At 36.2% G+C, this 27471-nt stretch overlaps 2 pseudogenes; both read left to right on the forward strand.

Annotated features, from left to right (window-relative positions):
- The first annotated feature begins 1881 nt into the window (after positions 1 to 1881).
- LOC134601658 (AF4/FMR2 family member 4-like) lies at positions 1882 to 11999 on the forward strand (annotated as a pseudogene).
- A 1863-nt stretch (positions 12000 to 13862) lies between these two features.
- Positions 13863 to 27145, forward strand: LOC134601659 (AF4/FMR2 family member 4-like; annotated as a pseudogene).
- Positions 27146 to 27471: the final 326 nt, after the last annotated feature.

Genomic DNA, 27471 nt, shown 5'->3' on the forward strand with positions numbered 1-27471 from the left:
GAATGAAGACCGACCGCAGGGCCAAAACCCATGGAACCCTTTTGGTGCCCCTGTGCGGTCGGTCAAATTACACCCTCCACCTAATTCTCGAACCCCTGGTCCGATCTGGGTGAATTTTGAATATGTTAGTCACCCAGATCAGGGCTACCACAGGGTACCCACAGTATTATTATTACTACTTGTTTTATGGTACATTCAGAACTCGGGGAAAACTACAGTATGTATAATGGGATTAAGTGTCATACGGAGGGGAGGAGATGTGTGGGAGGTAACGTTTACACTATTGGATACTAAACTAATTACTGTGAATCCCTCCCTTGCATGGGAGAATGCTTTATAAGGAGACTGTGTGGATTAAAAGTCAGTTCTGCTCCTGATGCTGTGTGTCGTCCAGTCATTGGGATCTGTATGGGGATATTCGTGGATTACTTTGTTTGCCGGAATTATTGCTTCATGGTGTTTTTACTACTTGTTCCTGAGCCTCACTGGGATCTTTAGTGGAGTTAACCTGTGGAATACCAGGCCTCCGCTACAATGTTTAATAACTATATAATGCAAAAAGTAACATGAATCACTGAATTATAGACAAAACAGCTAAAGTAGCATCTAGGAGGAGTTGTTTAATTGACAGAGCAGGTGAAAGCAGCCACAGGCAACACCGTAAGGACCGCAGACGTATAAGTTACGTCCGACAAAAAAATGGTCCTTCCAGCCGCCCTAAGGGCATGAAAAGATGCCTCAATATTGAGACATGTGTAATACTCCCCACACTGCCGGGGACCTGAGTGATCACTCTCCTTGGAGCGATCACTTCCTTGTTGCTGCACTTGGTGCCAGGCAGTGTGGAGAAGAGCATTGGAAGCCTTCAGGCAGGCTTCCTATGCTCTGCCTGTACTGAGTGCCTCAAGAGGTCGAGGCACTCAGTTAAAATAAAATAAAAAAAATAAAATAATACAATTTTTTAAACATTCACCTGTACCCTCATTCCCTCTCCCTCCCTATTCCTCCCCACGTACATAATGATCCCAACCCCAATTGGTCTTCTTCTGAGGGGGACTGTCTGGGCTAAGAAACTTCCCTGAACATAGACGAATGTGCCAGAGCAGGATATCCCTTAATTCCTCACTTACCGACCTATTCGTTCTACGACTGGATCGTAGGAAATTAATCCGGTTGGTAAGTGAGGAGTGTCTGTATTATATATGTATAATATATTGTAAAATTATTAAAGCATTTTATAATATATTATACATATATAATGCATATATATGATTTCATTGTACGTGTACTTTGAAATATATTCACATATATCTAAATATCTTGGGATAGGCATACGGCTATCCTAACTATAAGAGACTAATGAAAGTATTTAGAAAATTGGGCAGACTAGATGGGCCGAATGGTTCTTATCTGTCGTCACATTCTATGTTTCTATGTTTCTATGTAAATATATATACACAAACACATACATACACACATATTATATGCCCTACATTTGACTGCTGTAAGTTTGCAAAAACCCATACAACCTGTATATTGTATATGTATATATAGACACACACACATTCATGTTAAATGTATAAGGTATTTTAGTCCCCAGAGAACCCAACACACCTATACATGGGTGGTATCACTGTACTCAGGAGATGTTGCTGAACACATATCGGGGTGTTCTTTGTCAGTAACACATAACAGGAACTGAGAATCCATGCCTAAAGTACAATTTGAGAGAAAAATAACACAAAAAAATGCATGGAAAGTGTTAAAATACCACCATTTGAAATACCCTAGGGCAGTGATTACGAACCTATGGCACGCGTGCCACAGCTGTCATGCCGAGCCCTCTCTGTGGGCACGCAGCCATAGGTTGCCAGATCGCTTATGGGGTCACTGCTGACACCGGTCGGCAGCTTAGGTACCCGAAGGCGGCAATGCAGAGTAAGCGCCTGCCCAAAACAGCAGGCTCCTACTCAGCTTTCATATCATTGGTGGGTGAGTGGGATGAAGGGCTGCAAGGATGTTTTGTGATTTTTGTGGCTTGGCATAGCTGCTGTCCTGAATTTCTGTTTTCATGAGGTAATACATTTTATCAGTGCTTGCTAGCCTTTGTTGTGATATTTCAAATTATTTTCACTGATTTTATAGCGCCATTTTTACTTGCTTTTTTTGTAATTTTGCATGATACCTTCATTGTCACCTTCCAACTTAATTTTTGCAATTGATTTGAATTTAAAATGATCACATTGTTAGTGTTTTTATTGCTCCCAGGCACACCAACTCCTAAAAATATTCTAATTGAAGAAAGTTATTGTCTTTGTTTTTGGCTGATTTGCATTTAGACATTTTTAATGGGTAGGCTACTACATACCTGACTATAAAAGTCTATATTTTATGAAATCTCTCAAATTGTACTTAAACCTTTAGAGGACAGTTCAGTCTTGTTTTGTGACCAAGAGCAATCATTGAATTCATAGAGCAGAGTGTTTTGTGATTTGTGTGGCTTGACATGGCTGCTGTCCTGAATTTCTGTTTTCATTAGGTAATATATGTTTGTTTATAGATTTCTGCTTTCTTTTAGTAGCTTTAATGTCTTCTATAACAATGTTGTTTTTTTCCATAATCTTCATAGCTTTATGAATTCACAATTACCACTTGTAGTACAAATTGTATTTATATTGGTGTGCATGATCCTATATAATGGGATCTTTTAATTGTACAGTAAGATTAAGAACTTGCATTCCCCATTTTAGAAGGAAAATACAACTTCCCTAAATATGTCTAAAGTTTTATATAGTAATTGTTTTCACATTTTGAACTTAAATTCCAGCCATCTCCTCAATCACATTATATTTGAAGGCAATTTGTTTCTTTTAGAAACATACAAATATTCAATATTGGGTTTTGTCAACCTGGAATGGAGAGGAAAATAACTTAAGCCCATTACATATTAAACTTTTATTGTAACCTTCCAACTTAATTTTTGAAATAGATATGAATTAAAATTACATAGTTACATAGTTAGATAGCTGAAAAGAGACTTGCGTCCATCAAGTTCAGCCTTCCTCACACATTATATTGTTAGTGTTTTCATGGCTTGCAGGCATACTAACTCCTACAAATATTCTAATTGAGGAAGGTTATTGTCTTTGGTTGATTTATCTTAAGCAATTTTTAATGGATAGGCTACTACATACCTGACCATAAAAGTCCACATTTTATGAAATCTCACAAATTGAAACTAAACCTGTAGAGGACAGTTCAGTCTTGTTTTGTGCAAATTTTGACTTCAAACAGCAGTGTGTTTTTTGATGCTTGTGGCTTTACACATTGTGAACTTAAATTCCAGTCATCTCCTCAATCACATTATATTTGAATATAATTTAATTATTTTAGAAACAAAATCTGTTCAAATTTCCACTATAAAGAAAGTTCTAACTGTTCTCAGTTTCATATTGTGTTTTGGTCTACCTGGAATTCTATGAAAAATAAATTATTATATTATATATTATACCATCATTGTCACCTTCCAACTTAATTTTTGCAATTGATTTGAATTTAAAATGATGACATTGTTAATTGTACAGTAAGATTAAGTACTTGTATTCCCCATTTTAGAAGGAAAATACAACTTCCCTAAATATTTCTAAAGTTTTCTAAAATATTTGTTTTCCCATTGTGAACTTAAATCCGAGCCATCTCCTCAATCACATTATATTTGAATATAATTTAATTATTTTAGAAACAAAATCTGTACAAATTTACATTACAAAGATATTGCTAACTGTTTTCAGTTTCATATTGTGTGTTTGGTCTACCTGGAATGCTGTGAAAAATAAATTATTTCATTATGTAACATACCTTCATTGTCACCATCCAACTTAATTTTTGCAATTGATTTGAATATAAAATGATCATAGTGTTGGTGTTTTTATTGCTCATAGGCACACCAACCATGCTGTGAAAAATCAATTATTTATTTATTATTTTATTTATAAAATATTTTACCAGGAAAGATACATTGATATTTGTCTTGTTTTCAAGTATGTCCTGGGTCCACAAATCATTTTATTCCATTATATATTATAAATTCATTGTCACCTTCCAACTTAATTTTTGTAATTGATTTGAATTTAAATTGATCACATTGTTAGTGTTTTTATTGCTCGCAGCACACCTGTAGAGGACAGCTTAGTTTACTATGATCAAGTGCAAACTTTAAATTCCTACAGTAGTGTGTTTTGTGATTTATGTGGCTTGCTGATAGATGTCTGCCTCTTTTTAGTATCTATAATGTCCTTTATAACAATGTTTTTTTTGTTCATTGTATTTGTTGCTTTATGAATGTCAGAAATTGCAATTAATTTAATTTTAACTTTTCTTTTAGTCTGACCCTCCATCATCAAATAAGTGGTACTTGGGTAACTGGTTGAAGAAGGGGAATCCAGACAAAGTGTCTCTTGCATCTTCATTAGATACTAATATGGTATCATCCCATGGATACAACAAAGAGAATCAAGAGCAGGGCACTAGAGCAGGAAATACAGAATCATGTGGTCCAAAGGAGTTTACCACTTCTTTTACCCCCACCCGAGACACCAAGAATGCACAAAAAGGCTCTGAAAGAAGACGAGGCAGAAAGAAGTCTCCATCTCAATTTCAAAACACCACACTAAGGACAGATATTTTGAAAAATCAGTCCAGACATTTTGCAAAGGAATATGTAGAGGCACCACGAGATGGACTCAAAATAGAGAGTGTTCCTCTAAAACTCTCTATTGATGAGGATGATAGTTTTTTTCACTTTTCATCATTGTTTACTCCTACGAAGAAGCTTCTTTCACCCCTTAGAGACCCAGAGGATCAGTTATCTCTTATTGTAAAGACTGGCTTAACCCTGTTATCCCCAATACCTGGACAGCCTTACAAAAAATCAGGGCAGCCCAAAGTTGAAAAGACAGAACCTGAGAAGCAACAAAAAGGAACCAAGAAGCAGACAGTGAAGAGCTCCAACAATGGGAAGTGGAAGCACATGGTACGTAATCTTATCACATGCACATAGAATATTTTTGTTTTTCACATAGTCTGCATAGCTTTGTAAATGTCAAAATTTACGATCAATAATTTTTTTAACTTTGATTTATTTATTTATTTTTTTAGGCTGACCTTTCATCTTTAAATAAGTGGCAGTTGGGGCAGGGCACTGAAGCAGGTTATACAGAATCAAGTAGCCCAAAGGAGTCCACCACTTCCTCTACCCCCATCCAAAACACCAACACTGCACAAAAAGGCAATGAAAGCAGCCAGGGCAGGCATAAGTCTCCAGCTCAATATGAGAGCACAACACAAAGGAGAACTTTGTCCAAAAAAGCTGAAAAGGCATCTGTTGAAGCAGACAAAATAGAAATTGCTACTACAGCAGAAATTACTACAAATATGCCCCCTAACAGACCCAATGCTTCTACAAATGGCTCTCACAAACCCAACATGAAGAAAGAACCCAAATCCTCTCCCTGCCTTGCAGCAGAGAATAAAAAGTCTAAGTCTTTACCTAAATCCCTTCAGAAGTCCAGAGAGTTTGTTAAAACATCTTTAGTCCAAACGTCTAAAAATTCAGAGAGCAATAGAACATCTCCTCTAAAACCCTCCATTGAGCAGGAAGATTTTTTATCGCTCATTATTAACTCCTATGAAGCGGCTTCTTTCACCCCTTAGTGACCCTGAGGATCAGTTACCTCTTATTGTAAAAAAGGACTCAAACCTGTTGTCCCAGATTCCTGGATGGCCGTACAAAAATGCAGAGCAGCCCACGATTGAAAAGATTGCACCTAAGCAGCACCCAAAAGAGACCCAGAAACAGACCGAGCAAAGCTTCAATAAGGGGAAGCGGACGCACAAGGTTAGTAATCTCAACACGTACACAAAGAATTGTTTTGAAAATTATTTATTTTGTTTTCTTTTTCTGTCCCAAAACACCACATAATTTTAAAATTATAGTAAAATTAACTTTATATCTCTTTCCAGTTTAACTTGCTTTCACGGCTCTAACTTTTTCATAATGAATAGAGGGGTTTGGTCCCTACTGTAATTTTACTCCTGGACCAAAGACACATGATTTTATTCCAGAAATGTCATCTGTCCTTGTGTGGATATTTGTTTTTGTTTTACACTTTCACTATTCTGACCACTAGCATAAGTTGCATTGGTTACTGAAGTTTTACTAAACAAATATATTTTCCCACTGTAATGGGGTTCTCAATATTGTCTCATTTTGTGTTATTTGCAAACCTAGTTCTCCAAACAATTGATTCGTGTGCTGTCTAAATAGCCATTGTAATGTTTCTTCAAGGACATCAAATTGAAACTGAACAAAGCTTTGTTATACTCTTGGCTAGGTGTCCCAAGTTTCCATTCAGATTAATATAAATAATAAATGTTAAGATTTATTGACTGACATGAATTCAATAGAAAATTCTGATTTTTATTTTTTCTAAACAATGGTGTCTTTAACCCCTTAAGGACACATGACATGTCTGACACGTCATGATTCCCTTTTATTCCAAAAGTTTGGTCCTTAAAGGGTTAAAAACTCGAGCTTTACACTGTGATTGGATATTTTAAAATATTTTATATTTATAGAATATGTACATTTTTTTAACAGAATGATGAAGAATTAAAAGGTAATGATGCCAAGAAACAAAAAGTAGAAGAAAAGACCACAAACTACAAAGTGCCCAGTAGAGACTAAGTACTATATCTGATCTTGTTTATTCATTCACTATGTGTGTATGTTTGTATTGTGTGTGCGTCTGTGTAACCTCTCATGTACATTGTGTTGCAACACCTCATTAATATATTTGTTTTTTCATGTTTCAGGTTGTCAAAACCAAATCCTGTAAAGGAAAGAGAGTTACTCCCTTCATCTGCAACCCCAGCTCTACAGAAAGATTTCAAGTCTGAACATGGGTCTCGAAAAAGAACCATTAGCCAGTCTTCATCTCAGAAATCCAGCAGCAGTGGCAGCACAAAGGATAGTGGCACTGAAAGTAAGTCTTCTGATAAGCAAAGAAAAAGTAGCACCGAGGAGACAAAGGTAAACATTGCAATGGTTTTCCAGACAGAAATTCTTAGGGATGATAGTTTCAAAAACCTGATTTGCCCAAGTTAATATCTTAAGGGATTGTTAAATCCAACAAATGTTGCATTGTTTGTTTACGAAGTTGAACATGTTTACGTCTTAAACTGAGTAAATCCTTCTTCAATGGGAATATTGTGCAGCTGAGTATTGTTAAACCTGTACATCGTCCAATCCAATTGGATTCAGCTACAGACCCTTAGTCTGTAATGAAGTCAATAAGCAACGTAATAGCCGACAATATATTTTCAAGGTTTTATGTGTTGCTTTCAGCCAACATGCGTTTAACTTTAAACCAGTTTATGGATATAGAACAAAACAGAAGCACATTTCTTACAGTTCTGACAATATAACTTGGTCCATTATGGGACACCCAATGTATTGTTGTGAAGAAGAGTTCCACTGTCTGGATTAGATCTCATTCATAAATAGATAAATAGAATGCCTATTCCACTCAGGTTTTTAATTTATTTAAAGGATTTTCAGTGATGTAGACATCACAATTGGAACAGCAGTAACAACAATATAGTCCGCAAAACTTTACTTTGTGTAATGAATTGTACATTTCTTCCTTTCCAGGATAAACCCTCAGGTAATACAGCTTCTGTCGCTTTTGTGCCAGCAATCGATAAAAAATTGTGGAGAGCAAAACTGACCTTCGAAGACAGGTGAGGCATTTGAAACACAAAATCATCTCTTTAACATGGTGTTGTACAGATAGACCTTTATGGTAGTTTATAACATGAAAGCACAAACAAACAAGTTAATTATTTAACATGTTAATCAGCAAAAAATATATTTTTTGACCATATCGGATTTACACCTTAACAATCTCTGGGAAGGACTCTCAAATGGTAACACAAGACAACATGTTTTATCTTTTTTCATAAAACTAAATAGCATTTTTCTTTTCAAAACAATTTAATGTATCTGCAGTTCTATTCTACTTCAGCTTTTGTTGGATAGAAAAAAATAATGCCGACCATGTTGTCCAGCAAGAGCTCACTTTAAAGGTCCCTGGGCTATTATAACTTTTGACTTCTAGTGTTAAACAAACACATTGCTTAAATGAACACATCACATTAGAAAACTCAAAAACACCAAAATTTGTCCATACAACAGATGGCTTTAAAGGTCCCGGTGCTATTGTAACCTTCTAGTTATAAGACTTCAGGTGTTATAACACATTACTTAACTCTCTCTATTAGATACATCTTTAAGATTGTAGAAAACTCAAAAACACAAAACAAGTAAATCATTTACAATGTTTGTCAGCAAAAGAATATTTTTGATCTACACATTAACAATCTCTGGGGAGGTTTGGGGATGCTGGGGGTAGGTGGTGGCTACAATCTGATCTTAGGGCCCAACTGCCATTGTCTTCTGTCCTTATAAATTGTCATATAGACATAACTCCGAGGATCAGTGTAATAATGATTTGTATGCCTTGCTTTCTCTCCAGCACTCAAATGGTTAAACTAGACAATATGTTTTATCACTTATTTCCTTTGCAATGAGTAGTTTCATAAAAAAAATGGTATGAAAACATCTCTTAATCCATTTTGTCTCTTCCAGAACCCATTCGGCTGATCACTATCTACTGGAAGCGAAGAAAGTAAAGCACAAGGCTGATGCGTTGGTAATGAAGTACCCCCAAATCTTTACAAAGGTGCATTTTACTTTGCTTACGTTTATTCTGGTGGGTGGAAGATAGCGGATTTTGCATGTATTGTTGTAATTTTTCAGTGGGTTTGTCTTTGTATTTTTCCAACCTGGCAAAAAAAAATATCTTTTTTTTTTTCCTTTGTAGTCAGACAGATTCGAGAAAGCAGTACTCTACCTTGATGCGGTGCTTTTTTTCATTGAGTGCGGAAACGCTTTAGAGAAGAGTGTCGACGAATCAAAATCTCCATTTCGGATGTATGGTGAAACATTAGAGTTAATAAAGTATGTATTTTAATTTGAACTTTCATTTTTATGGGATGTGATATGCTTGTAATATTATTACTTGTTAAGCAGTAGTTTGAGGTTTTTTTTTTGTTTTTTTTTTTTTTAAATCACTGCCCATGTTTTGTGCAGAGCATCAAGTAATATATTAGAGATAGGAACATTTTTCTGTGGATGCTCTATTTTTATGGCATCCAGCTTAAAACCAAATTAGGCTGTAGGGAAACCAGAACAAGGCAGTGTTAATATTAGTAATACTTGCCATAACTCCTGCAGCCTGTGGTGGGTGTCACCTAGCCTTTCCTCTTTGGCCACTGCTCAACTCCTGCTCAACTCCTGCTCTTCTCCTGCTCTTTTGTATTCTATACAGATTAGAATGATGGATTTAAATACTACCAGGGGTCTGATGTAGTCTATTCTATTAGGAATCTTAGTAGTGGAAGAATGTTGTTAGAAATGTGTGCAGTGAGGCTTGGTGAAAGTAAACGTTAATGTCTTACAAATATACTACTACAACAATTAATTTTACTATATTTTAATAAGTTTGCATTACCTTTCTAGGTACACCTTGAAATTGGCATGTCCTGCAGCCCCTGATGCTACATCAGCTGATAAGAGACTTGCTGTTCTTTTGTATGTATTTTTTCACTCTTGCATTGTAAACCAAAATCACACCATTGTCAGAAAACCATAACCGAGCGTTATCTGATATTAATTCTGAAGGCAGATAGTAGAGCAAATATCTAAAAGTGGAAATATAAGCCATGCTATGTTTTGCCTGTCTCCATGCACAACTTCTTCACTTTCCAGTAGATATGTCTATAAAAGTGTATGCCAGTGAGGTAGTCATTGGTTGGACTTAACAAATATGATCTGTTTGGAATAGCCAGTTTGAAACCGGATGCTTGTGAATCATACATTGCGTACCGATACTTCTAAATGTGAACAGATAACTAAAAGTTCTAGGTATATATGGCAGGGAGTTTTATAATCAAAGTGCTATTCTCCCTTAAGATTTGCAACCAGTTTGGTAAGCATGACTACCTGTACTAATAGGAGAAAAATAATACCAATGTCAACAGTTAGTACCACATTGTTTTCCTTTGCTGGTAGATATTTTAACAAAGAAATTTATCAACTAAGAAAACACTATGCTAAAATGAATCATCCAGCCAGTGAGATACCTGGTCTACTAACTAATACAGATTTTACATGCTGCATATTTAGTGATTGATTTTGTTGTCTCCTCAGTCTTTGCTGTCAATCCCTTTTGTACTTGAGGTTATTCAAACTGAAGAAGGAGAGTGCATTGGAAGATTCCAAGACATTAACTGAATACTTAAACGTAAGAGCTTTTTCAGAATGGTAGCAATTGCTTGGTATTTCTATATATTGTATTTTTAGGGTCTTTGGGTTATTCTTTTTTTCTATATTTGTGTTGTCAGTGATTTTGTTTAGGACTGATATTTTTGAATACTAATGACTGATTTAAATTTAAATATTTTATAGAAATGTAGATGTAAGGGGTAATTCTTATCAGGTCCATAGTTCAAAGTTTGAATCCTTCTACAATTAAATATTGTACATGATTCAACTTCCATGTACAAATCTTGGGTATTACAGGTACATCTTCACATGTTTATACTTCTGTTTTATACATTTTGTTGGTGACATTATTTGTAGATGTATTCATTACATTTTTTTACTTATCTGAAGTTCACATTAGGAGGATAATAATATACATAATAATAGACTGGTTGTGGTCCTGGAGGATTAAATCATAAAGGCCCACTGTAATTCCAGGGATTTTATTCAATATTTAACATGTTTTTTTTTCCCTTTGCAGATCTCTTACGGTAATTCTCAAGCTCCATCTCCTACCAGGGGAAGGTAAGACGTTTGCTTTAACTACGTGATTTCATTTCTTTGTAGTTAAATGTTTGGAACATGCCTTGGAAAGTATTTTTGGGCAATATGTGTCTAGAAAACAGAAACTAAAAGTTTTTGTTTTAAAGCAAACCTGCTTTGGCCTAAAATTTGAAATGAACTTCGAAAAGTGCCCAGCACTCAGGAGTTATAAATAAATGTATTTTAAACCACTCAAGTGTTCCTTTTATACCTGCAAGGCATAACATTTGCAAACATGTAAGGCTATGCATTCATTTTTAGGCTTCTTAACAATCAAAATATATGTGTTTTCTATATTTAATCGCTCTGAAATGGAACTGAATGCAAGTATAATTATATAAATGAGGCAGCATGCTCTTTTTGACTAAAGTTAAATCCTAACAATGACTTTTTCATTTATCATATAGCAAATCCGTGAGTATGCCTTTCCCAGTGTCTCCGAAGCTGTCTCCGGGCAATTCTAATAGCTATTCCTCCAATGTGTCCAATACTACTGGAGACACGTCATTTGTGACTATATCACAGAAGATTCACCAGATGACAGCCAGCTATGTCCAGGACACGTCCAACTTCCTTTATGCCACTGAAATTTGGGACCAAGCAGAACAACTCTGCACAGAGCAAAGTGGTAAGGTTTCTTATTATTTACATAATATGTAATAAACTGCTTAGTTTCTCTGTATTATTTATTATATTTATTCTAGATTAAAGGGCTCTTATAGTTTACAATTACAACTACTAGTATAGACATACTTTAAAAAGATGAGGAGGTCCTTGCTCTGATTTTAGACTAGATACTGGAATGCAGCTTGACATGGAATATTATAACTAGAAAAAAAGGATATTGGCCTCATATTTACATTTTATTTATTTCTTCTCTCCAGAATTTTTTTCTGAACTGGATAAAGTTATGGGCCTCCTGAACTTCCATTCCAGCACCATCCCAGAACTGGTATGCTACACCCGTCAAGGCCTGCACTGGTTACGCCTTGATGCCAAGTTGAAACATTAATGACCCCAACCAACTAGAATCCTTTCTTGCTGCCTCTAACTGTATCCACAACACTGTGTTTTGTTGAGATTGCAAGACTGACATAATTTACAGACTGGCTGGTCACGATGGACAAAGAATTCTGCACGTCTTCTTTTCACACATATCCTTTAAAAATAAGCTTTGCTGTTCATCTTGCTAAAAGACACTATCTTTATTTTTATTTAACAATAAATTATTTAAAAATTCCTGAGGAATCCAAATTCTTGATTTCATGCACAATACATTTTTAAAACTATTTATTTTAAGAAAACGTTAAATCTGCCATAGAGAGAGTTTTTCTTTATTATTTTTTTTTATTTAATATAAATGCTTTCAGCAGTTTAGAAGATGTCATGAGTACATGATGGCCTGCATTTAAAAGGGCATTGACAAATGATATGTCTACACTTTCTTTTTGCTGTGGTAAATAATTAAATCAAACGATGAAATCCAAAATAAGATAACGCTAAAGTTTGAGACATTTGAAGCAGTAAGAAAAATTACTCTCTTTTTTTAAAAATCCTATGATTGTGCATCTTCAATGTACTTTACATGATAAACCTCACATTTTCTTTTTATGATTTTTGTAAAGATTAAAAATGTACATATAAATAAATGCTGATCAAGAACTGTTGCAGCTTATTATGTAATAAATTCCTATTTTTTAAAACTGAGGTGTGTATTTTCCCATATTTTTTTCAAATAAATTTGTGTTTCGGGATGTATGTGTGGCTGCCTGTGGTATTGAATGTGAGGGTTTATGAGTGTTGTGTTTGTGGGGACTGTGTGTCTGTTTGAAAGAGGGTGAGGTATCTTCTGCAGCTCTGGGTATAGCTAGCAGTGTGGGTGGCTTTCATGGGATCTAGTGGGGCCAGGGCTGGCATGGTACAGGTCAATTGCATGAGCTGCGATAGTTGCTGGGGCTGCTCTGCTCAAGTGTGGATTCCCATTCACAAGAGGAAGTAATCTGAGCTGCAAGATACATGAATTGCAATCAAGAGCTGCAATACATGAATTGAGGATTGCCCCTCAACACCTGCAATCACTACTCAGTTTGCACGGGCAGAAATCTGAAGTCCCACTGGGACTCCTGATAGGCCAGAGCCTGTTTGACTCTAGCAGCCTTGAGTGCTGTGAAAAGGCACCGCGAGTGATAGGTTGCTGACCCCTGATCTAAGCATTAAGCGTGTTTTTTATAATAATCCAAACCTATTTTTATTTTATAGTTTTTATTGTGTGTGGCTGTCCTGCCTTAGCAAGAGCATATCATGTAATTAAATGTAGTTCTCATGGAGTGCATGAGTGTCATATGCCAATGTTCAGCAAGGAATGCCAGAGTGTGCATGTGCTTGTATGGCATTTGCTCCCAGAGTATCATTAAACAATGTAGTCATCCTAGACACAGAAGTGAAGTGAATTTATACATACCTCTGCTGCTTCACTCACCCCATAACATGTCTCAGTTGTGTTCACTAGGGAGAGGGAGTAAGAAACAGTCATATTCATATTTGTATTGGAAAGATTTTAAATAAAAAAATCTATTGATATCAGTGATATCATTTGTGAATTAATGTCAAATGATATGAGATACCAAAAGTGGCAGGAAAAGCATGATCCTCAGTTAAATTAATTTTATCAGGCCATCTCAAATCAAGTAAAATAGTAAATTGAAAATATTTGAGATAGCTGGAACATATAATACACAACAGGTGTAAAGTAAATGATGCTTAAACATAATAATATCTTGAGTTAGAAGTCAGTATAGAGAAATTTGAATTCATATTTAAGCATTGAAAAGACATTTATATTTAGGCGTAACTAACCTTTTAAATATGCAGTGAAATGGCATGCCAGTTCATCCAGCCGGCAGGACGAGATGACATGAGGATGTCCTCGCGTAGTGGTATGGCAGGGTCTGGGAGACAAGCGCCCGAAACATGCAGAGTTTCGCTGCATAGCTGCAGCGTACAATAAAGCCTGAAGTAAGCGGAGCTTTGTCAAGTGGCTACGGCATTTACGAAAAGTATTTGTGGACCCTCACTGGGAAATAGCCGCAAGTGGTAGCAGCAACCTGCAACAAAAGGTACCGAGTAACGCCAGTTGAAGTAAAAGAGAAAATTACACCAAAAAAGAGCAAATATACCTTTCCACCTCCTCCTTTTTTCTTAATATTTTTGTAGCAGATGGTACCAGGGCTGTCCTAAAAGACTGTAATAATATTGTAATTCGTGTGTTGTTTCTGTTTCTATGGTTAAAATGTATGTGGGATTCGTATGATTGTTCGGTAGTTTCCATCTGTACTCCATACGAATGTAAACTACTGAACCAATAGACCAGCCAGAGAGAAGTGTGTACCTTATTAAGCATTCACACTTCTCTAACCGCAGGTTAATCAGTACTTTATTGATGTATCTGGGTGGCCGCTGTTCGGTATACGAACACGTGGCGGCGGCCATCTTACGCACGAAAATCTCAGTGGTGTTTGGTCGTCGAGTGTCTGGAACTCAAATCGGACACTCGATTACCCGAACACCGCTGAGACCTCCAGGGCTCCGTAACTCCCAAACTGGAAGGCTAATCAGCCTCCCGTTCGGTAGGTTCAAAGTACCGATCAAGGGGATTCATACGAATACAAGATTAATCGTGGATGGCAGTATTTTATGTGTTTTACTTCCCGAATGAAGACCGACCGCAGGGCCAAAACCCATGGAACCCTTTTGGTGCCCCTGTGCGGTCGGTCAAATTACACCCTCCACCTAATTCTCGAACCCCTGGTCCGATCTGGGTGAATTTTGAATATGTTAGTCACCCAGATCAGGGCTACCACAGGGTACCCACAGTATTATTATTACTACTTGTTTTATGGTACATTCAGAACTCGGGGAAAACTACAGTATGTATAATGGGATTAAGTGTCATACGGAGGGGAGGAGATGTGTGGGAGGTAACGTTTACACTATTGGATACTAAACTAATTACTGTGAATCCCTCCCTTGCATGGGAGAATGCTTTATAAGGAGACTGTGTGGATTAAAAGTCAGTTCTGCTCCTGATGCTGTGTGTCGTCCAGTCATTGGGATCTGTATGGGGATATTCGTGGATTACTTTGTTTGCCGGAATTATTGCTTCATGGTGTTTTTACTACTTGTTCCTGAGCCTCACTGGGATCTTTAGTGGAGTTAACCTGTGGAATACCAGGCCTCCGCTACAATGTTTAATAACTATATAATGCAAAAAGTAACATGAATCACTGAATTATAGACAAAACAGCTAAAGTAGCATCTAGGAGGAGTTGTTTAATTGACAGAGCAGGTGAAAGCAGCCACAGGCAACACCGTAAGGACCGCAGACGTATAAGTTACGTCCGACAAAAAAATGGTCCTTCCAGCCGCCCTAAGGGCATGAAAAGATGCCTCAATATTGAGACATGTGTAATACTCCCCACACTGCCGGGGACCTGAGTGATCACTCTCCTTGGAGCGATCACTTCCTTGTTGCTGCACTTGGTGCCAGGCAGTGTGGAGAAGAGCATTGGAAGCCTTCAGGCAGGCTTCCTATGCTCTGCCTGTACTGAGTGCCTCAAGAGGTCGAGGCACTCAGTTAAAATAAAATAAAAAAAATAAAATAATACAATTTTTTAAACATTCACCTGTACCCTCATTCCCTCTCCCTCCCTATTCCTCCCCACGTACATAATGATCCCAACCCCAATTGGTCTTCTTCTGAGGGGGACTGTCTGGGCTAAGAAACTTCCCTGAACATAGACGAATGTGCCAGAGCAGGATATCCCTTAATTCCTCACTTACCGACCTATTCGTTCTACGACTGGATCGTAGGAAATTAATCCGGTTGGTAAGTGAGGAGTGTCTGTATTATATATGTATAATATATTGTAAAATTATTAAAGCATTTTATAATATATTATACATATATAATGCATATATATGATTTCATTGTACGTGTACTTTGAAATATATTCACATATATCTAAATATCTTGGGATAGGCATACGGCTATCCTAACTATAAGAGACTAATGAAAGTATTTAGAAAATTGGGCAGACTAGATGGGCCGAATGGTTCTTATCTGTCGTCACATTCTATGTTTCTATGTTTCTATGTAAATATATATACACAAACACATACATACACACATATTATATGCCCTACATTTGACTGCTGTAAGTTTGCAAAAACCCATACAACCTGTATATTGTATATGTATATATAGACACACACACATTCATGTTAAATGTATAAGGTATTTTAGTCCCCAGAGAACCCAACACACCTATACATGGGTGGTATCACTGTACTCAGGAGATGTTGCTGAACACATATCGGGGTGTTCTTTGTCAGTAACACATAACAGGAACTGAGAATCCATGCCTAAAGTACAATTTGAGAGAAAAATAACACAAAAAAATGCATGGAAAGTGTTAAAATACCACCATTTGAAATACCCTAGGGCAGTGATTACGAACCTATGGCACGCGTGCCACAGCTGTCATGCCGAGCCCTCTCTGTGGGCACGCAGCCATAGGTTGCCAGATCGCTTATGGGGTCACTGCTGACACCGGTCGGCAGCTTAGGTACCCGAAGGCGGCAATGCAGAGTAAGCGCCTGCCCAAAACAGCAGGCTCCTACTCAGCTTTCATATCATTGGTGGGTGAGTGGGATGAAGGGCTGCAAGGATGTTTTGTGATTTTTGTGGCTTGGCATAGCTGCTGTCCTGAATTTCTGTTTTCATGAGGTAATACATTTTATCAGTGCTTGCTAGCCTTTGTTGTGATATTTCAAATTATTTTCACTGATTTTATAGCGCCATTTTTACTTGCTTTTTTTGTAATTTTGCATGATACCTTCATTGTCACCTTCCAACTTAATTTTTGCAATTGATTTGAATTTAAAATGATCACATTGTTAGTGTTTTTATTGCTCCCAGGCACACCAACTCCTAAAAATATTCTAATTGAAGAAAGTTATTGTCTTTGTTTTTGGCTGATTTGCATTTAGACATTTTTAATGGGTAGGCTACTACATACCTGACTATAAAAGTCTATATTTTATGAAATCTCTCAAATTGTACTTAAACCTTTAGAGGACAGTTCAGTCTTGTTTTGTGACCAAGAGCAATCATTGAATTCATAGAGCAGAGTGTTTTGTGATTTGTGTGGCTTGACATGGCTGCTGTCCTGAATTTCTGTTTTCATTAGGTAATATATGTTTGTTTATAGATTTCTGCTTTCTTTTAGTAGCTTTAATGTCTTCTATAACAATGTTGTTTTTTTCCATAATCTTCATAGCTTTATGAATTCACAATTACCACTTGTAGTACAAATTGTATTTATATTGGTGTGCATGATCCTATATAATGGGATCTTTTAATTGTACAGTAAGATTAAGAACTTGCATTCCCCATTTTAGAAGGAAAATACAACTTCCCTAAATATGTCTAAAGTTTTATATAGTAATTGTTTTCACATTTTGAACTTAAATTCCAGCCATCTCCTCAATCACATTATATTTGAAGGCAATTTGTTTCTTTTAGAAACATACAAATATTCAATATTGGGTTTTGTCAACCTGGAATGGAGAGGAAAATAACTTAAGCCCATTACATATTAAACTTTTATTGTAACCTTCCAACTTAATTTTTGAAATAGATATGAATTAAAATTACATAGTTACATAGTTAGATAGCTGAAAAGAGACTTGCGTCCATCAAGTTCAGCCTTCCTCACACATTATATTGTTAGTGTTTTCATGGCTTGCAGGCATACTAACTCCTACAAATATTCTAATTGAGGAAGGTTATTGTCTTTGGTTGATTTATCTTAAGCAATTTTTAATGGATAGGCTACTACATACCTGACCATAAAAGTCCACATTTTATGAAATCTCACAAATTGAAACTAAACCTGTAGAGGACAGTTCAGTCTTGTTTTGTGCAAATTTTGACTTCAAACAGCAGTGTGTTTTTTGATGCTTGTGGCTTTACACATTGTGAACTTAAATTCCAGTCATCTCCTCAATCACATTATATTTGAATATAATTTAATTATTTTAGAAACAAAATCTGTTCAAATTTCCACTATAAAGAAAGTTCTAACTGTTCTCAGTTTCATATTGTGTTTTGGTCTACCTGGAATTCTATGAAAAATAAATTATTATATTATATATTATACCATCATTGTCACCTTCCAACTTAATTTTTGCAGTTGATTTGAATTTAAAATGATGACATTGTTAATTGTACAGTAAGATTAAGTACTTGTATTCCCCATTTTAGAAGGAAAATACAACTTCCCTAAATATTTCTAAAGTTTTCTAAAATATTTGTTTTCCCATTGTGAACTTAAATCCGAGCCATCTCCTCAATCACATTATATTTGAATATAATTTAATTATTTTAGAAACAAAATCTGTACAAATTTACATTACAAAGATATTGCTAACTGTTTTCAGTTTCATATTGTGTGTTTGGTCTACCTGGAATGCTGTGAAAAATAAATTATTTCATTATGTAACATACCTTCATTGTCACCATCCAACTTAATTTTTGCAATTGATTTGAATATAAAATGATCATAGTGTTGGTGTTTTTATTGCTCATAGGCACACCAACCATGCTGTGAAAAATCAATTATTTATTTATTATTTTATTTATAAAATATTTTACCAGGAAAGATACATTGATATTTGTCTTGTTTTCAAGTATGTCCTGGGTCCACAAATCATTTTATTCCATTATATATTATAAATTCATTGTCACCTTCCAACTTAATTTTTGTAATTGATTTGAATTTAAATTGATCACATTGTTAGTGTTTTTATTGCTCGCAGCACACCTGTAGAGGACAGCTTAGTTTACTATGATCAAGTGCAAACTTTAAATTCCTACAGTAGTGTGTTTTGTGATTTATGTGGCTTGACATGGCTTCTTTTGGAAATTGAGGTAAAATATTTTTGCTGATAGATGTCTGCCTCTTTTTAGTATCTATAATGTCCTTTATAACAATGTTTTTTTTGTTCATTGTATTTGTTGCTTTATGAATGTCAGAAATTGCAATTAATTTAATTTTAACTTTTCTTTTAGTCTGACCCTCCATCATCAAATAAGTGGTACTTGGGTAACTGGTTGAAGAAGGGGAATCCAGACAAAGTGTCTCTTGCATCTTCATTAGATACTAATATGGTATCATCCCATGGATACAACAAAGAGAATCAAGAGCAGGGCACTAGAGCAGGAAATACAGAATCATGTGGTCCAAAGGAGTTTACCACTTCTTTTACCCCCACCCGAGACACCAAGAATGCACAAAAAGGCTCTGAAAGAAGACGAGGCAGAAAGAAGTCTCCATCTCAATTTCAAAACACCACACTAAGGACAGATATTTTGAAAAATCAGTCCAGACATTTTGCAAAGGAATATGTAGAGGCACCACGAGATGGACTCAAAATAGAGAGTGTTCCTCTAAAACTCTCTATTGATGAGGATGATAGTTTTTTTCACTTTTCATCATTGTTTACTCCTACGAAGAAGCTTCTTTCACCCCTTAGAGACCCAGAGGATCAGTTATCTCTTATTGTAAAGACTGGCTTAACCCTGTTATCCCCAATACCTGGACAGCCTTACAAAAAATCAGGGCAGCCCAAAGTTGAAAAGACAGAACCTGAGAAGCAACAAAAAGGAACCAAGAAGCAGACAGTGAAGAGCTCCAACAATGGGAAGTGGAAGCACATGGTACGTAATCTTATCACATGCACATAGAATATTTTTGTTTTTCACATAGTCTGCATAGCTTTGTAAATGTCAAAATTTACGATCAATAATTTTTTTAACTTTGATTTATTTATTTATTTTTTTAGGCTGACCTTTCATCTTTAAATAAGTGGCAGTTGGGGCAGGGCACTGAAGCAGGTTATACAGAATCAAGTAGCCCAAAGGAGTCCACCACTTCCTCTACCCCCATCCAAAACACCAACACTGCACAAAAAGGCAATGAAAGCAGCCAGGGCAGGCATAAGTCTCCAGCTCAATATGAGAGCACAACACAAAGGAGAACTTTGTCCAAAAAAGCTGAAAAGGCATCTGTTGAAGCACACAAAATAGAAATTGCTACTACAGCAGAAATTACTACAAATATGCCCCCTAACAGACCCAATGCTTCTACAAATGGCTCTCACAAACCCAACATGAAGAAAGAACCCAAATCCTCTCCCTGCCTTGCAGCAGAGAATAAAAAGTCTAAGTCTTTACCTAAATCCCTTCAGAAGTCCAGAGAGTTTGTTAAAACATCTTTAGTCCAAACGTCTAAAAATTCAGAGAGCAATAGAACATCTCCTCTAAAACCCTCCATTGAGCAGGAAGATTTTTTATCGCTCATTATTAACTCCTATGAAGCGGCTTCTTTCACCCCTTAGTGACCCTGAGGATCAGTTACCTCTTATTGTAAAAAAGGACTCAAACCTGTTGTCCCAGATTCCTGGATGGCCGTACAAAAATGCAGAGCAGCCCACGATTGAAAAGATTGCACCTAAGCAGCACCCAAAAGAGACCCAGAAACAGACCGAGCAAAGCTTCAATAAGGGGAAGCGGACGCACAAGGTTAGTAATCTCAACACGTACACAAAGAATTGTTTTGAAAATTATTTATTTTGTTTTCTTTTTCTGTCCCAAAACACCACATAATTTTAAAATTATAGTAAAATTAACTTTATATCTCTTTCCAGTTTAACTTGCTTTCACGGCTCTAACTTTTTCATAATGAATAGAGGGGTTTGGTCCCTACTGTAATTTTACTCCTGGACCAAAGACACATGATTTTATTCCAGAAATGTCATCTGTCCTTGTGTGGATATTTGTTTTTGTTTTACACTTTCACTATTCTGACCACTAGCATAAGTTGCATTGGTTACTGAAGTTTTACTAAACAAATATATTTTCCCACTGTAATGGGGTTCTCAATATTGTCTCATTTTGTGTTATTTGCAAACCTAGTTCTCCAAACAATTGATTCGTGTGCTGTCTAAATAGCCATTGTAATGTTTCTTCAAGGACATCAAATTGAAACTGAACAAAGCTTTGTTATACTCTTGGCTAGGTGTCCCAAGTTTCCATTCAGATTAATATAAATAATAAATGTTAAGATTTATTGACTGACATGAATTCAATAGAAAATTCAGATTTTTATTTTTTCTAAACAATGGTGTCTTTAACCCCTTAAGGACACATGACATGTCTGACACGTCATGATTCCCTTTTATTCCAAAAGTTTGGTCCTTAAAGGGTTAAAAACTCGAGCTTTGCACTGTGATTGGATATTTTAAAATATTTTATATTTATAGAATATGTACATTTTTTTAACAGAATGATGAAGAATTAAAAGGTAATGATGCCAAGAAACAAAAAGTAGAAGAAAAGACCACAAACTACAAAGTGCCCAGTAGAGACTAAGTACTATATCTGATCTTGCTTATTCATTCACTATGTGTGTATGTTTGTATTGTGTGTGCGTCTGTGTAACCTCTCATGTACTTGTGTTGCAACACCTCATTAATATATTTGTTTTTTCATGTTTCAGGTTGTCAAAACCAAATCCTGTAAAGGAAAGAGAGTTACTCCCTTCACCTGCAACCCCTGCTCTACAGAAAGATTTCAAGTCTGAACATGGGTCTCGAAAAAGAACCATTAGCCAGTCTTCATCTCAGAAATCCAGCAGCAGTGGCAGCACAAAGGATAGTGGCACCGAAAGTAAGTCTTCTGATAAGCAAAGAAAAAGTAGCACCGAGGAGACAAAGGTAAACATTGCAATGGTTTTCCAGACAGAAATTCTTAGGGGTGATAGTTTCGAAAACCTGATTTGCCCAAGTTAATATCTTAAGGGATTGTTAAATCCAACAAATGTTGCATTGTTTGTTTACGAAGTTGAACATGTTTACGTCTTAAACTGAGTAAATCCTTCTTCAATGGTTGTAGTGTGCAGCAGAGTTTTGTTAAACCTGTACATCGTCCAATCCAATTGGATTCAGCTAACGACCCTTAGTCTGTAATGAAGTCAATAAGCAACGTAATAGCCGACAATATATTTTCAAGGTTTTATGTGTTGCTTTCAGCCAACATGCGTTTAACTTTCAACCAGTTTATGGATATAGAACAAAACAGAAGCACATTTCTTACAGTTCTGACAATATAACTTGGTTAAATTCTTGGACACCCAATGTATTGTTGTGAAGAAGAGTTCCACTGTCTGGATTAGATCTGATTCATAAATAGATAAATATTCCACTCAGGTTTTTTATTTATTTAAAGGATTTATTTAAAGGATGTAGACATCACAATTGGAACAGCAGTAACAACAATAGTCTGCAAAACTTTACTTTGTGTAATGAATTGTACATTTCTTCCTTTCCAGGATAAACCCTCAGGTAATACAGCTTCTGTCGCTTTTGTGCCAGCAATCGATAACAAATCGTGGAGAGCAAAACTGACCTTCGAAGACAGGTGAGGCATTTGAAATACAAAATCATCTCTTTAACATGGTGTTGTACAGATAGACCTTTATGGTAGTTTATAACATGAAAGCACAAACAAACAAGTTAATTATTTAACATGTTATTAAAGGGACACTCCAGGCACCCAGACCACTTCAGCTCATTGGAGTGGTCTGGGTGCCAACTCCCACTACCCTTAACCCTGCAAGTGTAATTATTGCAGTTTTTTTAAAACTGCAATATTTACCTTGCAGGGTTAAGTCCTCCCCTAGTGGCTGTCTATTAGACAGCCACTAGAGGACACTTCCTGCTTCATAGCACAGGTTTTCTGTGCTAGAGCGTCGCTGGACGTCCTCACGCTGTGTGAGGACCTCCAGCGTCGCTCTATTCCCCATAGGGAAGCATTGAAATTCATTTTCAATGCTTTCCTATGGGGTGCGCTAATGCGCATGCGCGGCATTGCCGCGCATGCGCATTAGGTCTCCTCGGCCGGCGGGCGAGATCAGTCTCGCCCACCGGCCGACGTAACCAGAAGGAGGAGCGGCGGGGGAGGAGGAAGCAGCGACGTGGGACCTGTCGCTGCCTCCGGTAAGTCACTGAAGGGGTTTTCACCCCTTCAGTAACCGGGGATTGGTGGGTGGGAGGGAGAGGGACCCTCCAGTGCCAGAAAAACGGATCGTTTTTCTGGCACTGGAGTTTCCCTTTAAGCAAAACATATATTTTTTGACCATATCGGATTTACACCTTAACAATCTCTGGGAAGGACTCTCAAATGGTAACACAAGACAACATGTTTTATCTTTTTTCATAAATAGCATTTTTCTTTTCAAAACTACTTAATGTATCTTCAGTTCTATTCTACTTCAGCTTTTGTTGGATAGGAAATATAATGCCGACCATGTTGTCCAGCAAGAGCTCACTTTAAAGGTCCCTGGGCTATTATAACTTTTGACTTCTAGTGTTAAACAAACACATTGCTTAACTCAACACATCACATTAGAAAACTCAAAAGCACCAAATTGTGTCCATACAACAGATGGCTTTAAAGGTCCCTGTGCTATTATAACGTTCTAGTTATAAGACTTCTAGTGTTAAACAAACACATTACTTAACTCTCCCTATTAGATAAATCTTTAAGATAGTAGAAAACTCAAAAACACCAAACAACAAAACAAGTAAATAATTTACAATGTTTGTCAGCAAAATAATATTTTTGATCTACACATTACCAATCTCTGGTAAGGTTTGGGGATGCTGGGGGTAGGTGGTGGCTAGAATCTGATCTTAGGGCTCAACTGCCATTGTCTTCTGTCCTTATAAATTGTCATATAGACTTAACTCTGAGGGTCAGTGTAATAATGATTTGTATGCCTTGCTTTTCTCTCTAGCATTCAAATGGTTAAACTAGACAATGTGTTTTTTCACTTATTTCCTTTGCAATGAGTAGTTTCATAAAAATTTGGTATGAAAACATCTCTTAATCCATTTTGCCTCTTCCAGAACCCATTCAGCTGATCACTATCTACTGGAAGCGAAGAAAGTAAAGCACAAGGCTGATGCGTTGGTAATGAAGTACCCCCAAATCTTTACAAAGGTGCTTTTCACTTTGCTTACTTTTTTTCTGGAGGGTGGAAGATAGCGTATTTTGCATGTATTGTTGTAATTTTTCAGTGTGTTTGTCTTTGTAATTTTCTAATCTGGCCAAAAAATAACATATTTTTTATTTTTTATTTCCTTTGTAATCAGACAGGTTTGAGAAAGCAGTACTCTACCTTGATGCGGTGCTTTCTTTCATTGAGTGCGGGAACGCATTAGAGAAAGGTGTTGAAGAATCAAAATCTCCATTTCGAATGTATGGCGAAACATTAGAGTTAATAAAATATGTATTTTTATTTGAACTTTCATTTTTATGGGATGTGATATGCTTGTCATATTATTACTTGTTAAGCAGTAGTTTGAGGTTTTGTTGGAGGTTTTTTTTAAAAAATCACTGCCCATGTTTTGTGCAGAGCATCATGTAATATATTAGAGATAGGCACAATTTTCTGTGGATGCTCTATTTTCATGTCATCCAGTTTAAAACCAAACTAGGCTGTAGGGAAACCAGAACAAGGCGGTGTTAATATTAGTAATACTTGCCATAACTCCTGCAGCCTGTGGTGGGTGTCACCTTGCCTTTCCTCTTTGGCCACTGCTCAACTCCTGCTCTTTTGTATTCTGTACAGATTAGAATGATGATTTTAAATACTACCAGGGGTCTGATGTAGTCTATTCTATTAGGAATCTTAGTAGTGGAAGAATGTTGTTAGAAATGTGTGGCCGCTGTGTGCAGTGAGGCTTGGTGAAAGTAAACGTTAATGTCTTACAAATATACTACTACAACAATTAATTTTACTAACTTTTAATAAGTTTGCATTACCTTTCTAGATACACCTTGAAATCGGCATGCCCTGCAGCCCCTGATGCTACATCAGCTGATAAGAGACTTGCTGTTCTTTGGTATGTATTTTTTCACTCTTGCATTGTAAACCAAAATCACACCATTGTCAGAAAACCATAACCGAGCATTATCTGATATTAATTCTGAAGGCAGATACTTGTGAATCATACATTGCATACAGATACTTCTAAATGTGAATGGATAACTAAAAGTTCTAGGTATATATGGCAGGGAGTGTTATAATCAAAGTGCTATTCTCCCTTAAGATTTGCAACCAGTTTGGTAAGCATGGCTACCTATACTAATAAGAGAAAAATAATACCAGTGTCAACAGTTAGTACGACATTGTTTTCCTTTGCTGGTAGATATTTTAACAAAGAAATTTATCAGCTAAGAAAACACTATGCTAAAATGAATCATCCAGCCAGTGAGATACCTGGTCTACTAACTAATACAGATTTTACATGCTGCATATTTAGTGATTGATTTTGTTGTGTCTCCTCAGTCTTTGCTGTCAATCCCTTTTGTACTTGAGGTTATTCAAACTGAAGAAGGAGAGTGCATTGCAAGATTCCAAGACATTAACTGAATACTTAAACGTAAGAGCTTTTTCAGAATGGTAGCAATTGTTTGGTATTTCTATAAATTGTATTTTTAGGGTCTTTGGGTTATTCTTTTTTTGTATACTTGTGTTGTCAGTGATTTTGTTTAGGACTGATATTTTTGAATACTAATGACTGATTTAAATTGAAATATTTTATAGAAATGTAGATGTAAGGGACAAATCTTATCTGGTCCATAGTTCAAAGTTTGAATCCTTCTACAATGAAATATTGTACATGATTCAACTTCCATGTACAAATTTTGGGTATTGCAGGTACATCTTCACATGTTTATACTTCTGTTTTATACATTTTGTTGGTGATATTATTGGTAGATGTATTCATTAAAAATGTTTACTTATCTGAAGTTCACATCCTACATTAGGAGGATAATAATATACATAATAATAGACTGGTTGTGGTCCTGGAGGATTAAATCATAAAGGCCCACTGTAATTCCAGGGATTTTATTCAATATTTAACATGCTTTTTTCTCCCTTTGCAGATCTCTTACGGTAATTCTCAAGCTCCATCTCCTACCAGGGGAAGGTAAGACGTTTGCTTTAACTACGTGATTTCATTTCTTTGTAGTTAAATGTTTGGAACATGCCTTGGAAAGTATTTTTTGGCAATATGTGTCTAGAAAACAGAAACTAAAACGTTTTGTTATTTAAAGCAAACCTGCTTTTGCCTTAAATTTTAAATGAACTTCGAAAAGGGTGCCCAGGAGAAAGCCCAGCACTCTGGAGTTATAAATAAATGTATTTTAAACCACTCAAGTGTTCCTTTTATACCTGCAAGGCATAACATGTGCAAACACTTAAGGTTATGCAGTTATTTATAGGTTTCTTAACATTCAAAATATATGTGATTTGTATATTTAATCGCTCTGAAATGGAACTGAATCCAAGTATAATTAGAGGCAGCATGCTCTTTTTCACTAAAGTTAAATCCTAACAATTACTTTTTCATTTATCATACAGCAAATCCGTGAGTATGCCTTTCCCAGTGTCTCCGAAGCTTTCTCCCGGCAATTCTAATAGCTATTCCTCCAATGTGTCCAATACTACTGGAGGCACATCATTTGTGACTATGCCACAGAAGATTCACCAGATGACTGCCAGCTATGTCCAGGACACGTCCAACTTCCTTTATGCCACTGAAATTTGGGACCAAGCAGAACTACTCTGCACAGAGCAAAGTGGTAAGGTTTCTTATTATTTAAATAGTATGTAATAAACTGCTTAGTTTCTCTGGATTATTTACTATATTTATTCTAGATTAAAGGGCTCTTATAGTTTACAATTACAACTACTTTTATAGACATACTTTAAAAAGATGAGGAGGTCCTTGCTCTGATTTTAGTCTAGATACTGGAATGCAGCTTGACATGGAATATTATAACTAGAAAAAAAAGATATTGGCCTCATATTTACATTTTATTTATTTTTTTCTCCAGAATTTTTTTCTGAACTGGAGAAAGTTATGGGTCCCCTGATCTTTCATTCCAGCTCCATCCCAGATCTGGTACGCTACACCCGTCAAGGCCTGCACTGGTTACGCCTTGATGCCAAGTTGAAACATTAAGGATCCCAACCCACTTGAATGTTTTCTTGCTGCCTCTAATTGTATCCACAGCACTGTGTTTTGTTGAGATTGGAAAACTGACATAATTTACAGAATGGCTGGTCACGATGGACAAAGAATTCTGCATGTCTTTTTTTCAGACATATCCATTAAAAACAAGCTTTGCTGTTCATCTTGCTAAAAGACACTATCTTCATTTTTATTTAAAAATAAATTATTTAAAAATTCCTGAGGAATCAAAATTCTTGATTTAGTGCATGATACATTTTTAAAACTATTTATTTTAAGCAAATGTTAAATCTGCCAAAGAGAGGGTTTTTGTTTAT

The sequence above is a fragment of the Pelobates fuscus genome, chromosome 3, assembly GCF_036172605.1.
Source record: "Pelobates fuscus isolate aPelFus1 chromosome 3, aPelFus1.pri, whole genome shotgun sequence".
Lineage (NCBI taxonomy): Eukaryota > Metazoa > Chordata > Amphibia > Anura > Pelobatidae > Pelobates > Pelobates fuscus.